Here is an 18,735-nt window from a genome sequence, read left to right on the forward strand (position 1 = left end):
ATAGACATGAATTCAAATAATGCAATTGATTAAAGTCGTAAAGTAAGCCAAAACAATCTATGGGAAAAGAGGGTAAGACTTAATAAAGCACGATTTAACAAAAACTTAAAAATTTGCGTAAGATCAACCAAGTAATTTTGAAATTAGAATCTACTTTTTAAAGGCTTTTTCTTGGTTCGACCGCTCTATTGAACTGAGGGTCGCATTTTTTTAGGATTGATTCTCGCTGCTGGCCTTATGCTCCAGCTCAGCTCGGGCTGTTTTAGGGAACGTAGCTCGGCTGGAATGGGCGCGTTCCCGCGACTAGCCGTGAGCCGTAGGGCCGTCGTGGGGTGGTCAATCGCCTGAAGGGCAGGATAGACGCTCACCGGAGTGAGTGTAGTACAAAGTTCTCGCTGAAGGGGTTTTTACCCTAATCTGATTTTGACTTTTGAGTGCCGTGCAGGCTGGGGTCCGCAACAACCAGTGCCTGTATTATTTTTCGTGAACTTGTTCCGCGAGCAATCCCGAATCCATTAGAGAGTCAAACGGCAGTTATACGAAGGAGTGTCAACGTTATTAAATTAGAATGACTATGGCAGCTTATACTAACGTCATTGCGCTGATATTAATAAATTACTATAACAATAGTATCTACAAATTGACGATTATAAGTAATTTATAGATCTAGTAATATTGGCAAATCTAAAAAACCACAAGTGGTTGTACACTGATTAAACTTTGACGTTGTTAATTTAGGAGCTCTGTGACATAATATAATGACAGCTGGCACCAGCGCCATTACTCCAAAATTTCCTATAAGAAACTAAAAATTATAAACGTGTGTGCACATGTGATATTTTTATTAAAGAATAATTACCGGAACACAATCTATCAACGATTCCAAACTTCGTTTACTGCTCAATATCGCGATGTTCAAAAATATTGTTTTCGCAGTGTAATCAATCGTCCTGAACACCAAAGTAATAATATGAAATTCCCCTTTTATGACCGGATAAATTATGACGAAGAAGGAATATGTAAAATATATACCATCTGAAAAGTTATTAGTTAAGATATGAGACTGAAATAAGTTAAAGCAGTGACGTTAAGCAGTCGTTGGCACAAGATTTCTTAAGCTGTTTTCATAATTGTTAATACTAGTATATAGTTAATGAATATATACGTAATAAAAGTAGGTGATCACTGGATAGCTTGTACGCCGTGGATTTCGGAGTCTAAGGCATGCCAGTTTAATGACGATGTTTTCTCTTAGAAATAATTGTTAATGCGCTCATTAAAGAAGTTGAATTACACAGCCGTAAGTAATTCAAACATTCAATCAGGTTCAATTCAAGCCCCTTATTCAATATTATAATAATTTGTAGTCTATATAAAATGGTACGACTCTTATCCCTGAGACCGTAGGTTCGAACCTCTTATGGTGCACCAATGCACTTTCTGCCTTTGTACGCAATAGCACTCTTTCGGTAAAAGAAATCGGCATGCCTTAGATAAAAATAGTCGACGGCGTGTGTCAGGCACAGAAGGTTGATCACCTACTTTCCTATTCAAAAAAACAAATGATCACGAATCTGATACAGACATCAGAGGCCCAGACCTGAAAGGTTGTAGAACCACCGTTTATTTATAAAACTTCTAAGTACTTACTAAGAAACACTATAAATATATATTCATATCTAGAAGACTTCAAAGGTTCAATACGACATCCATCTTCTACTGGCTTTAATCTGACAGGAGCCAAACCAAACAAACGTGACAATCTCAATATAAACAGAAATGAACCATTTACAACGCAGGACCCACCCATGGCTGAGTTGAGTATAGCTCAGATATTGAGTAAATTGGTCGACGGATTGCTACGTTCTCGTGTAGCAAATTACCTGCAACAATGTCAAAGATAAATTCAATCGACTATAATTATACTCATATCTTAATTATACGCTGATGAATGTACTGTTATGGCCACTGAATTATAATTATGACACACGTAGAGAGAGACGTCAAAATGTATGTACTATATATACGTAAACGTTACAAAGGTATTATTAAAAATAATTTAAACAAGATTTCGAAGAGCCCTTTTCCGGACCAGTTTTTAATAGACTCTTTCAAAGACAATATTAATTGTATATCAATCTCATTTCCGTACGTAAATATATTATAATTTTTGATACACATATTTATTAGATTTAAATAATATATAATAATTTTTAAATAAAAAGTAAAAAAGCCTTAAATACTGTTTATTTCACATGCCAAATATAAAGTAAATATGTCTAAAGTAATAGAATATTTAATATTTATCTATAATTAACATCTCTAGCTTGTCTTAAAAAAAATATCGCTATAACAGATACGTTTTTAAAAACTTATTTATTTTTAGTCATATTTCTTCTTATAAATTATCAAACTTCTTTTTATAAATGTTATTAAGAATACTTTTTTTTTTTTTTTAAACAATTCACACCAATTGACCTAGTCCCATGCTAAGCTGGTGATGCTTGTGTTATGGGCAGTGGCGGATTTACCAGCAGGCTGAGTAGGCTGGAGCCTAGGGCGGCAAATGTTAAGGGGCGGCAAATTTAGTTCATAAATTTTTTATTTCGGTTTACAAATTAAAAAAAAACATTATTATACACACATAATACGAATTTCGAAAATTGGAGAGAAATTAAAATATTTAACAAAAATCGAAATTTTCTCATATACAGTGCTAATTAATAAATATTTCAACATCTCTGCATGAACAATTCCTAAACGCTTTACTAATTATACATTAATGATTATGAACTTTTAGAATATCGCGATTCGATATTGTAATCGAAATTTAGTAATTTTTACATATATTCCTCACTGATAACTGCTATAATTTTTTCTCCGTGTACCTAATAATTATGAGATCTGCTTACCCAATTCAATCGATATAATATCCATGGTCTAATAAAAATACTGACTAAAATTGACTAATTTTTATTAAATAAAAAACTAGTTCAATATCTAGTGAGTGTAATAATAAATGTTAATCAAAGTTCGCCAAATAACATACATTTGCATACATTTTACGTAAGCTTAATTCATATTTTGTAAGTATTGTATAGTTTTAAGACATACCTTACCTTACTACTATACGTATACGACGTACGGTATACGATTGAGATATTTTTTCTTAAAATAATGTTTTTTGATAATTCTTTGCTGTAAAAATAATCTAATATCTAACACGGTACCATAGTTCTCAATAATAATAACTAGGGGGAAAAGTTGATGTAACGAGGATGATGGAGCACAAATTATAAAGTTGGAATTTTATTGATAGAAAATTGATATGATTGTGGACTAAGATATCAAAATTTAGAGGCGGCAAAAATTGAATAGCCTACGGGCGGCAAATCTTTAAATCCGCCACTGGTTATGGGTACTAGGCAACGGATATACATACATATTATAGATAGATAGACATATAAATACATATTTGAACACCCAAGACCTAAGCACAACACCAAATGCTCATCACATCGACGTTCGTCTCAGCCGGGGATCGAACCCGGGACCCATGGATTCGCAGTCAGGGGTACTAACCACTAGACCAATGTGTCGTCAAATACTTAATCTATTTTCTCTACTTGTGCCATTACTATGTTATAATATAATTATTTATTTTTAATAAAACACAATAAAAAAGACAATTGAAACGATTTCAAATCCAAAGTTAAAAGATTAAAAAGCAACAACAACACCATCCGTAAAGTGGCAAATGAAGTGATCAATATATTATATTGTCTCCGCTCCTTTATGATATATTCTTTAATTATCTTTAAAAATATTATCTAATTTATAGCAAAGTTGCGTAGCAAAGTGTTAAACTACGTTATGTCCGTAGGTAGCACTATTTAAAATGACCTAAATATCTTTCTAGTGTACGCATATTTTAGTACTAAACTTGTGACACAAGTTCAAGACTGCCCTGCGATTCTGTAACTCACTTTTCGAACTCGCACAGCGGTTTTCGTGTATTGACTATAAGAAAACTTTTACATACTCTCAGCCAATATACTTTTCCTTCCCTAGGTAATTTACTATGTGAAATTTACTTTCCCATAGTAAATTTCATAAAATTACGTTTTAGATTTAAAACATTTTCCAAATGGTTGCTTACAACGCTCGTTATTGTGTTTAGGTGTATTATAATTTCTATTAATATCATTTACAACAACATAAACAAGGATTAGCCACACGAAGCTTTTTTAAGCCGAAATAGAGAGTAGTTTACCACAACTCCAAGTACCTGAAAGAAAACATTATTAGAAGATGAGATTTTTTTTGTTTGTCTTTTCTTCAATCTGTCAATAATTCCATTATGAATAAACTCAAACTCAAAATAACTTTATTTATATAGGCAAACAAGTATACTTATGAACGTCAACAGAAAATATGTTAAATTGATTCTTAATTTACATTTACTACCAGTTCGCAAGTCAAGGGCGTAGAGCAGGTGAGAAGAACTCTCCGCCATTCTTTTAATCGCTAAGTTTTGAGTCATATAAATTATTTGAACTGGAGCAAGTCAATCCCAAGGATTAGGATCATTTAAATATTCTTCAAATTTATAAAAAGCTTTATTGATTAATTTATGTTTAACGAGAGCTTTAAATTTTTTCAGTGAAAATTCTCTAATTTCACTTGGGAGTTTGTTGTAAAAACGAATACAATTTCCATATAAGCAGTGATTTATCGCCTGGAGCTTGGTTGGTCGCGCATAAAATTAATTCTGTTTCGAGTATTACTTCGAGTAGTATAATAAATAACATTACTCGTAGATATTATATCAATGCCACCTATAAGTTTCATTTGTACAGTACAAAAAGTAAAGCCTAATAAGTATAAGTTGTTATGTGAAGCAAGAGCAAGCCTACAATAATTTAAATTATTCTAACGAAATGATATTTCAGGTACTTTAATATAAACACATCCTTACTTACAATTTAAACGTTTATTTTCATTACTTTAAGTGAAATTTGAACTTATCTGCACCATTACAATGCCGTAGGTGAGAAAAGTGGAAAAGATCTGTAAAAAAATTGTAAGTTTAACACAAAGTAATGTTAATAATGCTTAGCCACAAGATTAACCTAGTGGTTCGAATGTAGATCTGAAGCTGAATTCTATGATCGGATCGCCAGAATACAAAATACCTTACCACCTCGACACTTGGCATTCTACATCACAGCGTTTTAAAAAAAAATGTGAAACCAGCTTTCAGTACTAATATTTGCAAACCGATACGAATTAGGGGACTTCGATTCGAGCGTACCATTCCCTTAAAAGCAGGTAACACACCCGTAACCCTTTTAGCGTTGAAGGTGTCCAAAGGCGGTAGGAAGCACTTGCTTCTAACTGCCCGCCAGCTCGTTTGACCCCTGACTCATATAGAAAGGATAAGGTATAAATGAAATATAAGCAAAGTAGGCTTATATAAGCTTAAACCCACAAATATACTACTTTTATCACTGTCAGATTAAAGTTAGCAGTTAAAGACTCCCACACAAAACTGCGATGCGATGCGAATTTCTGCGATACGATTTAGTGCGGCAAACCGTTTGGTAGGGCGACCATTCCTTCGTAGTCAGCCGTACTAGACGTGTTTTTAGGAAGCGTAAGATGGATCGCAAAAAGATTATTGCACTGCTGTTATTGTTAAATAGATATAAAAGAAAAAGAAGATTCTGGGTTCATTCATTTATTACGATTATGAACTCTGATGCAAGCTTTCACAAACGCTCTTCCACGCATCTTGCTTAATAAATTTATTTTTATAATGTTCATCACTTGTGTCCCAAAGGACGGAACGCTCCTCAATTAAAAATATTTAAAAACCATATCATATTCCGCAATTTTTTTATAAACAAAAAAGGCGGCGGAGGCGCCACGCGTCTTTTTCTAAAGCTGTCTAAGAGCGGACTAAAATGGCGTCACCAAGGATGACGTAATATCGCAAGAATGTGCGATGCGAAGCAGATCGGAACTTCTTGCGGTGCGTTCGTGCGAATTCGCAGATATTTGCGATGCGATGCGAATTCGCAGTTTTGTGTGGGAGCCCTAAGGTCAGATAAATAAATTATAGTGACATACCGGACCCAGCAATGTCCGAGAAACTGTAAAGAAACCCATCGGATTCGTCTCAGGATAATTCTCTAACACGACTAGTTGAAATATGTCAACTTCTAAGGGAATCTTCTGACCGACTGATGTGACGAGTAGAGATAATTCTCCTACTTCATGCCTTATAGCGTCTACCTGTATCATTTATACAAACGTCAATTAATTACATTAATTTATGGACCAGATTAACGTCAAAGGCTAGATATAATTGAAACGGCCTTAATCACTGTACATTTGTGATCTACTGATATTATAAGGCCGTTTCTCCACTGCTCCGGTCCGGCAAACGTTAATTACCGATCCGATTTAGAAACTCACAACAGTACTTATGTGCTTCTCCACTACTCCGGCATCCGGTTTTTTACGATCACTATTACACACGCATTATTATTCACAGGTTTATTTATAGTTTCTTTAATTTGAAAGAATCTGGATAACCAGGACCAAACCAAATTATGTTGTTATTTATTTATATTTTTATACCATAGTATTAGTGAACTATAACTACAATATAAAAAAAGTAATAAACTAGCCAGGGCAATACAATATTCAGAATTTAGAACGTTTTATTAAAAAAATATAGTATATGGGTTTTAGTTAATTAAAAAACGATTATTGTTGGATCGGATATAGTGGAGAAGCGCAATCCGGCCTTCCGATATTTTTCTCATGACTCATTCCGGTATCCGACGTCGGACCGGAGCAGTGGAGAAAGGGCCTAAACGTTTAATTTAAGAACGTAAAAAATACAAGATACATATTGTATCTTTATGTTATGAATACATTATATTACCTGACTATTTACAAATACGAATTCCTTTGATTAGATACAGGAGTCATGGTTGCAAATCCTTACTGTTAATACATTATCTAAAAGCCCACACTGGATGGTAATCTAAACATGCTTCTTAACACTTACCTCTTCGCTTATTTGATGCGATGCTTCCACATACAAAATAGCTCTTGATATATGCAATATCAGCCAAGCGATCTCCACACAAGACTCCGCTGCTTTATGTTCATAATCTAAAAAATAATTTTATAATTTACATTTTAATTTTGAAAACATAACTTTAGATGAAACTACAACTCGAAGTAATTACTGTGATATATAGCCATATCGATACATCCACCGTAAAGTTTAAACAAAGATAAATCGTAATGTATAGTGAAAAATAACATTCACAGACAATAAAAAATATAAGTCACAGAAGAAACTTTAGCGTGTACATAATAAGAAACTCAACGCTAAGATTATACAGACATACAAACTCAAATTCAAAATAACTATTGATATAGGAAAACAAGTACATGGTCTAAGATCCCGATATACAACGACCTTCACCGAGATGCTTATTTAATTAAACGTATTTTATATTTAATTTAATATGTCAATAAATATAATCCATATGGGTTGCCTAGCAAATTTCAGTCCAGAGTATTTTATTTAATAATAAAAAAAAAAAATTTTAACATTTCACCGGTATGATTATTAGATAAATTCTATACCAATCGAAAGTATGAAGCCCATAGAATATGCAAACGTTAGGTTGTTTTTAATCAATTAATTATTTATGTGTATATTTTTTATGTGACACTAAAGTATATATACATCTTTAGTAAAAAAGAAAGTTATAGTGATACATATATAATACTACCCTGATTAAAAATATTGATTGAAAAAAAATTTAAAAATTAACTACATGCAAATTATAATATATATATATTTTTTAAATATTAATTAAACATACTCTGGACTGAAATTTGCTAGGCAACCCATATGGATTATATTTATTGACATATTAAATTAAATATAAAATACGTTTCATTAAATAAGCATCTCGGTGAAGGTCGTTGTATATCGGGATCTTATACTAACACTAAACGTCAGAAAAGAAGTTAAATCAATGCAAGTCAAGGGCGTAAAGCGGGTAAGAAGAACTGGCAAGAAACTCGCCGCCACGTAGCACTTTTTTTTTTATGGCTCTGGCACGATCTGTGCATTAGCCAGCGTCAAGTATAGGATTTTTTATAATTCGTGCTTGTCTTTAGAAATTCGACCGTGTCCTCTATGTACGGTTTAAGCACTCGCCCGGTACCGCACAACCCTCCCAAAGGCCGAGAACAAATTTAAATTAAATTAAAACTTGCCCTCGAACCGGAAATCGAACCAAGTACCCCTCACCTAGCTGCCACTTAATAAGATCGCTAGGCTATGATGCCCCCACGTAGCACTTTCAAAGGGCTTAGCGCGCCAACAAATCGCGCTGCGTGGTAAGACTTGCGTCATTAAGATTATAATTACTCAGCTGAAAAACATTGAGCATGGCAATGGTGCCGAAATAACGTGAGTATATTACCTGTCGATCTAATCGCTGCTGCGACGTTATAGACGTTAGCTACTGAATTTATTGTAAACATTGATGCTAAAGTGACAGCCAATAAATTTTCGGATGTATTGTATTTAAAAAACATGTTACATGTGCTCACGAAGGCCTTGCTGAGAGCACAAACAGATATACGAATATCACACATCGGGGGTGTGGGCTTTTTATCTGTGAAAAAAAATAATTTAATATTGCGTTACGAATATTTTTTTATATTAAGCTGAATAACCGTACGTTTCGTTCAGGAATTCATTCATCAGCTTTTATTTCGGGGGTATTTTTAACATTTCATGTAGATACATCAAAATCGAATACACCTAAAACCTAGTGTGATCAGGATGGCGGTTTTGGCTGAAGAACGGGTGGGAATTTGGTGACGTGGAGTTTATAGTCCAAAAAACCCAAAAACAAGATGGGTGGCAATAACTTGCTAAAATCGCCGTTTGCGGACGCTTATGGCATACATTTGCAGAGCGTTTTCTATCTATCAGCAACCAAAACACAACAATATTAGATCCAAGTATTGAAACGTTTGAAAAAACTGTTTACTAAAGATTTATAGTTTAAAGTACTTTAATGTGATCGTCCAGCTTAGGGAGCGAAGATTATTGACCCCCCTCCCCATGTAACGCGCCGTAACGTTTTTCTGTACCCAAGTACAGTACTGTACCCAAGTATAGTAAAACGTTTCGTGACCATCTAGTGACTCTTTATACGTAAAAGTTACTATTATGTGGTGTAAGTCGAAAATAATATTAACAATAACGCGTAATTGAATCCCCGCCCTGCATCGTAACGTTTTACAAACCCCCCTCCAAAATTACGTTACGTAATACTTGTACGCTCCCTTACCGGACTTCGAAAAATGTCCGAAATGCCGGTATCCGGTCACAATAACGTGAACCTTAGTGATTTATACTGAAGTAGAGTATATATACTATAAGTCTAAAACAATCAAATTTATTTTTGGGTGTTTTCCGCACGATACGCGATCGCAAAATATTAAACGAGTGCAAATTAGTAATAGTACTACATCGTTATAGTATTTGTGCAGAATTCTTGAGTATATGGAAAAAAAAATAGTTTGGTTAATGTCGGTAAAACAGTAATTCACTATTCGTAACGAACGTTTCTTCAACTTTGTATGTCCTTCAAGAAAAGAGCGTACCAATTCTTAAAATTCCGGCAACGCGAGCCCTCTGACATTGAGAGTGTCTACATCATATACAATTTTCCACGGAACGCCCCTTTTGACCTTGTTGCCCGAACTTGTTAGTATTGGAGACGCATGAGAGTGTGCGGAATCGACACAAGAGTTGTGGAATGAATTATTTTAAATCATTTGCCTTCAAGCACGAAGCACCCTTGATGTTAGAAATTCGTGAAAAGAATAAAACGATTGACCGACTGTTTGAACGCACTTGAATTTCAACATTGAGAGGGAATTATAATTGCGGCTATATATTCTTCGAAAGGAATATGGCTTTTATTCCTAATTCGCAGGTAAATGCTCTAAACCAGTGATTCCCAAAGTGGTCTATATTGACCCCTAGGGGTCTTTGACAACCTGCAAGGGGTCTACGTCAGCGAAAAAAAATTTGAGGGTCCACGATAGTGGATCTCAACACATACACTGATAGTACATATTTACTTACATCATACTATCTTATAATATTTAATGCTACGTATATTTTACATAACAGATACAACATTTTATTTTGAGTAGTTTTAATTTAAATTCAATTAACATGTGTTTTTACTTTAAGTTTTAAACACTAAACTTCACTACAGTTAGAAATTTACAGGAAATGAATATCAGGTATTGTAGGGGGTCTACCCAACACGGAAAAACATGGCAAGGGGTCTACGACACAAAAAAGTTTGGGGAACTCTGCTCTAAACCCTTCAACCCTCCACTACAGCGCATTCTTAACATTAGATATTTGCTAAGATTTGACGCTCTTAGTATTCCAAAGCATTTAAACTTTTACACGTATTGCTATTGTGGTATTCTCTACTTCCTTTAGGGCATGTGATTATACTAATTTATAGATGGCTCCAAACCTCCTACACAGCGTTTAAATACAATTGATATATTGAAATAGCCCTTATGGTTTAAAAATATATTAGCGTCGCTGTAGAATGATAACCTCTTATTTCAAAAACATTTATTTTTTATTCTTAGGCTCATGTCATTTTACTGATATAATCGTGACTATAATCGTGGACTTATTTATGTTATTAATAAATAAGTCCTTTTTACCATCTTAAACTATGGACTAAACTAAACATTTCTTTTGTTTCCTGTAATGTTTGGTTCTCTGGACATACGAGGTTATCATTCTACAGCGACGTATGTAGGCATATATTATGAGACTTAAATGTTGTAAAATATTTAGGTAAATACCTGATTTAATGTCAGCAATAATATCCATGAGTTCAAATTTAATAGTTTCCATATACTTATGAATTTCAAATTTTATAAAATTCGCCTTGAGTTCAATCAGAGTTTGTGAAAGTAGAATAATAATATTAAGAAAACATTTCGCGAACACGGCCACTGAAAGAAATACAATAAAAGTACCTTTAAATATTATTATGTTTTTTTCCAAGAATATTTTCTTTTAAATTAGTGCGTGAATGGCAAAGGCCATCTGTAGTTTCGGACTGCGTCATCGGAATGGTAAAATGCTCAAACCTTAATTGTTTTTGCATTAGCTTCTACTTTTGTATATTTGGCGTTAAGGTTTGGGCTGTATAATATGTAATTTAATCATTTCTATTAATACTTCAATTATCATTACTAATATCAAAAACCCCTCCAGTAAGTTAACAAGATATTTAAGGAAGCATAGAGCCGTGAACGTCTTTTTTAAACTTTAGGTGAACTAATTACTAATTTTCTGATAAAAATTACCGATACCTTTGAATATTCGGGAGAATATATACGGAAGCATAACACATACAATTCGTAGTAAGAAAAAAAATGCGATCAAAAGAGATCGCCATCGCTCTCTTGCAACATTCTCTTTTTTATTTATCTGAAAAAAGAATGCACACATTATATATATTCTTCCCTACGCATGTTATATAACATATATTATGTTATTGTTGACCATTGACATTCAAATTCGTTCAAACTCAACAGGGTTTAACTCTCTAGGGATATTTTTTTTAAACCATCAACGAATATTTCAAGTAACTTGAAGAGTATTGTAAGAGATTACAAATGTCTTTTTGCTCAAATTAAAAAAGAATTCTATTTAATATGATTTAGACATAGCCTTGGTCATTACTATGTCAATATGTATATGACGGAGTGGAAAAGGGGATGGATTAAAGTCGAAAAGAAAGCCCAAACAATCGATGGGAAAAGAGGGTAAGACTGAAAAAGTGAATGGAGAACTAGGCACAATAATGATACAGCACAAATTTTAACAAAAACCTAAAAATTTGCGTAAGATCAACCGAGTAATTTTGAAATTATAATCTACTTTTTAAAGGGTTTTTCTTGGTTCAACCGCTCTATTGAACTGAGGGTCGCAATTTTTTTGTATTGATTCTCACTGCTGGCCTTAGGCTCCAACTCAGCTCGGACTGTTTTAGCGAGCGTAGCTCGGCTGAAATGGGCGTGTTCATGCGACTAGAGCAACAGCGTTTCCTGCAGAATCGGAGCTCGGCTTGGGCCATCGCGGGGTGGTCAATCGCCTGATGGGCAGGATAGACGCTTACTGGAGTGAGTAAAGTACGAAGTCCTCGGTGAAGGCGTTTTTACCCTAATCTGATTTTGACTTTTGTGTGCCGTGCGGGCTGGGGTCCGCACCAACCAGTGCCTGTATTATTTTTCATGAACTTGTTCCGTGACTGAATCGATTAAAGAGGCAAACCGCAGTCATACGAAGATGTGTCAACGTTATTAAATTAGAATGACAATGGCACCATATAATAACATAATTGCGCTGACATTAATAAATTACTATAACAATAGTATCTACAAATTAACGACTAGTTGTTCACAAAGTTGTTAATTGGTATATCTAGTAATATTGGCAAATCTAATAAACCACAAATGGTTACAAACTGATTAGACTTTGACGTTGTTAATTTAGGAACTCTGTGACATAATATAATGACAATGACATCTGACACCAGCGCCATTACTCCTACATTTTTACACACTTCGTACATACAAAATTATAAACGTGTGTTATCCACGTTTATAATTTTTTATTTTTTAATGTTAAAGATGTGATATTTTTATTAAAGAATAATTACCGGAACACAATCTATCAACGATTCCAAACTACGTTTACTGCTCAATATCGCGATGTTCAAAAATATTGTTTTTATAGTGCAATCGACCGTCCTTAACACCAAAGAAATAACATGAAAATTCCCTGTTGTTTCCGGATAAATTAAGTCGAAGAAGGAATATGTAAAATATATACCATCTGAAAAGTTATTAGTTAAGATATGAGACTGAAATAAGTTAAAGCAGTGACGTTAAGCAGTCGTTGGCACAAGATTTCTTAAGCTGTTTTCTTAATTATTGTTAATATATATATAATTAACTATAAACTAGTATATAGTTAATGAATATAATAAAAGTAGGTGATCACTGGATAGCTGGTACGCCGTGGATTTCGGAGTCTAAGCCATGCCAGTTTAATCACGATGTTTTCCCGTAGAAATAATTGTTAATTCGATTATTAAAGAAGTTCAATTACACAGCCGTAAGTAATTCAAACATTCAATCAGGTTCAATTCAAGCCCCTTGTTCAATATTATAATAATTTGTAGTCTATATAAAATTGTACGACTCTCATCCCTGAGACCGTAGGTTCGAACCTTGTATATGCACCAACGGACTTTCTGCCTTTGTACGCAATAGCACTCTTTCGGTAAAAGAATCGGCATGCCTTAGATCCAAAAAGTCGACGACGTGTGTCAGGCACAAAAGGTTGATCACCTACTTTCCTATTCAAAAAAACAAATGATCACGAATCAGATACAGAAATCAGAGGCCCAGACCTGAAAGGTTGTAGCGCCACTGTTTATTTATAAAACTTCTAAGTACTTACTAAGAAACACTATAAATATATATTCATAGCTAGAAGACTTCAAACGTTCGATACGACATCCATCTTCTACTGGCTTAAATCTGACAGGAGCCAAACCAAACAAACGTGACATTCTCAATATAAACAGAAATGAACCATTTACAACGCAGGGCCAACCCATGGCTGAGTTGAGTATAGTAATGATTTGATCTACGGATTGCTACATTCTAGTGTAGCAAATTACCCGCAACAATGTCAAAGATCAATCGACTATAATTATACTCCTATCTAAATTATAACGCTGGCCCCTGAAACATAATTACGACACGCGTAGAGATAGTAATCAAAATGAAAAACTATAGAAATGTTAAAACGTATTATTAAAATTTGTTTGAACAAGATTTTGAAGAGCCTTTTAATAGACTCTTTCAAAGACAATATTAATTTTATATCAATCTCTTTTACATAAATATATTCTAATTTTTGTTACAAATATGTATCAGATTTAAATAATATTATACTGGCTTCAAGTGATATTCAAATGTAAATTTTATACATCATTAAAAATAAAAACCTTTAATTCTGTTTATTTACATGCATAATATAATGCAAATATGTGTAAAGTAATAGAATATTTAGTATCTACCTATGATTAATCTGCATCAATTAACCTATATTTTTTATGTATATATGTTCTAGACGTTTCTCGATAAATATAATTGCTTCATAACTTTACTTCGTCAATTAAAATACTATAATTACTATTACAACAGCGTTAAACCTACAAAGTGGAAAATATATTTATTGAAGTGAAACCCCTTTAATATCGGCGTTGGAAAAAAATTAAAAATTTACGTTACGCGCAACTTTTTCTTGTCCCTACCAAGGTTGATTCGAAGAGATTCGAAGCCATAATTAACAAAAAAATATAATAACGAAAACCATGATAGTTATAATTCTATAAAAATTAATGAAATTCTGTAAATACTTAATGTAATGGTTGAAAGATTGTTACGCTATTGTATAGCTTCTATTGCGGGCCTTGAGCGTGGAGACCGAATCCAGAAATTCCGTAACGAAAATAACCTAACACACGATGACGTAACGTGACGTCTCACATCGGGTGCAGCTGGTACGCGTTAGAGTGAATCAGACTATATAGGCGTGTTAGTCTGAGTCTGGTAGAGTGGTAGATTATGGAATTAATATCAAAGAATAAAAATACTGCTTAAATAAAAGAATATAAATAATTATAATTGCATAAGTTGATAAAAAATGCTATGCAATAGCTTTACCGCGGCAGTCTCCGAGTGCCACACGTTTTTTTTAAATACTAAATCGTATATACAGTGCAATGACAATCCACTAGTGATTTTTCTTAAATTACTTACCTGTATAATTTTATTGCATTTCAACTGTGACGATAATTGTAAATAATGTAAATATTTTAATTGTATTTTAAATAGCACTTGTTCTTTATTGTGATAGTGCTCATATACTGTAGTTCGTAAATAAATAAGAATGAATAAGGTATCTTTGTTTTAATTTGCAACCATTTAAAGTAAAAGAAAAAAAAAAAACAAACAAACCAATATTTAATTAAACTGGGGACAGCCGTTAGTGATTTGAATTGGCGTAATGCAACTAAATACTCCGAATTAACTTTATTATTATTTATTATAAATTTTAATTTGTAAATATACCAATTCATATTCATAATAAAACTTGTGCGGAAAACAAAGTATTGTAGTGTCGTAAATATGAAGATCCAGATGTTTCATAATTTATTAAAATATTAAATAATTATTTAGGAACATAACATAAAATTGCATTATAAACATTAAAATCAAAGAAAAGTGTTTATATTAACAGATACATACACTCTTGAAACTAATTTTGCATTATTGAAATCTATTCCCAATTCATTATGGTACTGGGCTGATAAAAAAAAAAATTTGCAATGATTAGACAGATAGTTAAACCAACAATATTTCTCACCATTATTAGTGCAAATAAAATTGGATGGACTGATTTAGTTCAATTATTATATAATAAGAAAAATAATGGAGCCGAATTGTCAATAAAAGATAATGTTGGAATGCAAACAATATATTTCCTATTTCAGTTACAATAAGCCATTAATAACAAAAATATATAAATAATAACGATAATAATAATTATATTACAATTCATGAAATTCTGTAATAATCTTAGTAGTAATAAGGTAAAAAAAAATTGTATTATTTGTATTCATGTATATGATAATAAAAGCCTATTCTTAAAATTAATCTAATTTAACTTTATTAAACCAATTTCTGTAAAGTTGCATATAGATCATTTTTCGAAAAATAAGGTCATAAAGAAGTTTCACTTCTTACGTGTGTACACTAGTACATACACAAATTTTTTTTAAGCCTGTTTATAGTGTACTTATTGACGACTCATTGGTCTAGTGGTTAGTACATCTGACTGCGAATCCATGGGTCCCGGGTTCAATCCCCGGTTGAGACGAACATCGATGTGATGAGCATTTGGTGTTGTGCTTAGGTCTTGGGTGTTTAAATATGTATTTATGTCTATCTATCTATAATTATGTATATCCGTTGCCTAGTACCCATAACACAAGCTTCACCAGCTTAGCATAGGACTAGGTCAATTGGTGTGAATTGTCTTTATCAAAAAAAAAATTGAATTATAAACAAGAGGCCAATTGTAAGCAATAGTCATTAGTAGCTGTCTGCGGGAATCTCTGCGTGGAACTGGGCTTCATCAGTTTTGCTGGTGGAAATATGGATCACAGCTTACTAACCCCATACATTCCTTTTGCGTTATATATCAATACTTTTTATCGAACCAGGTATTTATAATATTGAAATAAAAAAGCGTCTAAAAGTAGTCAGTAACATCATTATTTAAAGTAAACATTGTAACGGTGCATCACGATTGAAATTTAAACAATACCTTCAATCGACTTCTATAGTCAATTTTATTCTTAAATGATTGTTTTCTCCTCAATAAATTCTCTTGTGAAAACTCTCTCTTGTGATAAATAATAATAATGGGGTAATTTTGATATTCGTGATAACTTATCGAATGTCAATATCTCGTCAGACAACTTCTTTTGACCTATTGCCCTCTTGTCAATGATATATAAAATATCGGAGGCTTTCAAACGCGTACCTAAACAACTGTTTAACAAAAAAAAAGGCATCTCATCTCTCATTATCATATCAATATGGCTTTAGGGGGAATATATCGAGATTACTATTTACTAGATAAAGATAGGAAGAGTGTTGGAATATTCCTTGACTTGCGTTTGATACTGTCTCAATACCCTAACTCTTGACCTGCAGCTGAGTTTCATCACCGAACGTCGAGACAGAATGCGAAATTCCACTGGTATCACTTCTGAGCGAGTTCCTCAACTGAGCGATTTTGCAAACCACCACTATGTGTACCGTGCACCGATGTATTTCTAAACCAATTCGACTTAGGGTACTTCAAAAAAAGAGCTGAAAAGGCCGGCAACATTTTGTGATTTGGTTTTACAAAATGTTTGTGAGGAGCTGCACTCACCAAGAATATTTCTTTGTCAAAATAGTTTAATATAGGATTCCTGTGGCCACTAAGTCACAAATACATTTTGTTTTCTCATAAATACCTCTATTGATTCATATTACTAGTATTATATTACTATTATTTAGTTACTTTAAATGCAAATAGGATAAAATTTAACCTAACTGGACCGAGACAATACCATAGGTAGCAACTGTTGATAGTATCTGTAATGAAAAAAATTACATTATTGTTGATCCTTCAAAGCGCATATTAATGACTAAATTGGTTCTTAATGCGGTTCATCAAAATAATAATGTAAGAGAAAACAATAACAAGTCAATGGTACCGCGTATGTTACCATGGTAACTAAACTATCTTAAGTGCCAGAATTTAAGACATCAAGGAATCACGGTTGAAATTAAGAGCTGATTTACACAGGGTCAGTAACTGACTACAAATTCGAGGCAAGTCAGTGCTGACCCGAAAAAAACCCTGTGTAAACTGATTTGAAGTCAGTACAGTGGCTTGAAGTCAGCGCTGACTTGAATATTCAGACACGAATATTTTAAAGTCAGTTGGCGCCCCCCGCCACCCGCGCACCCCCGCGCCAGCCAAATAAACCCCGTGTAAACAGACAAGTCAGTGCGTGGTTAGTCACTGCCGCTGCGTTGTAGAGTGACCACATTTTTTTCGCTGGCGATAAAAATCAAGCTTAGCGAAGACGAAACCTTAAAATTGGTGCAATTATATGGCGAAAACGAGTGCCTTTGGGATATTAAATCCCTAAATTACCGCAATAAAGAAATGCGGTCAACAGCGTTGCAAAATATGGCAACGCTGACAAACAAATGCAAATCGATCGTCAATCCATTTTCTTACCCATTGTCGTTTATTTTTAGTTATCTCATTTTCTACCATTTCTATTAACTCACTCAACAGCAAAATTGATAATTTTTTCAACAAATAATTAAATCGTCGTTTCAGTTGTTTTCGCGAATTCATTTTTCCCACTGACTTCACACAAGTGTGCTCATCGTGAGAAACGCACCACTACTACTTACTTCATGTAAACAGTTAAAGTCAGTCGCGGCGCCGACATTGGCGCTGCGACTGACTTGTCTACTGACCCTGTGTAAATCAGCCTTAATACACGAATTCAAGTCCGACCAGTCACCATAATAGTCCAGTCAGTCAAGACAATTAATTCATTATAATTCCAAAAGTTTTCAAATTTTGATGTAAGGTCGGGAGTGGTATTAAAACAAACTATAAAATTTTGCAACCTGCTCTGCGGTCCGGAACATTGTTAAAAATGCAATAAATGATAATTTGCTCAGTTCTTGAGACCAAAATTCCAAAAGTTCTGCAAAGTTGGAGTGGGGTTAAATATATTAATTTACATCACGTGTCAAATTTGCAACCAATTTAAGTGTACGGAACATTTTTTGTTATTAAAAATTAATGTTTTTCTTTATTAAACTGAAGGAAAACGTTCCAAAAGTTCTGCAAATTTGACAGATATATCGAAAATAAAATAAATAACAAAAAATGTTCCGTACACTTAGGTT

General features: G+C 33.4%; 1 long non-coding RNA gene across 1 annotated transcript; it reads right to left on the reverse strand.

The window, feature by feature from the left end:
- Positions 1-4,976: 4,976 nt before the first annotated feature.
- On the reverse strand, positions 4,977-7,189 carry LOC125060437. Its single transcript, XR_007118858.1, has 3 exons — positions 7,082-7,189; positions 6,133-6,297; positions 4,977-5,070 (listed from the first exon to the last, which is right to left on the reverse strand). It is a non-coding gene; the product is annotated as an uncharacterized LOC125060437 (long non-coding RNA).
- Positions 7,190-18,735: the final 11,546 nt, after the last annotated feature.

The sequence above is a fragment of the Pieris napi genome, chromosome 21 (genome assembly GCF_905475465.1).
Source record: "Pieris napi chromosome 21, ilPieNapi1.2, whole genome shotgun sequence".
Taxonomy (NCBI): Eukaryota; Metazoa; Arthropoda; class Insecta; order Lepidoptera; family Pieridae; genus Pieris; species Pieris napi.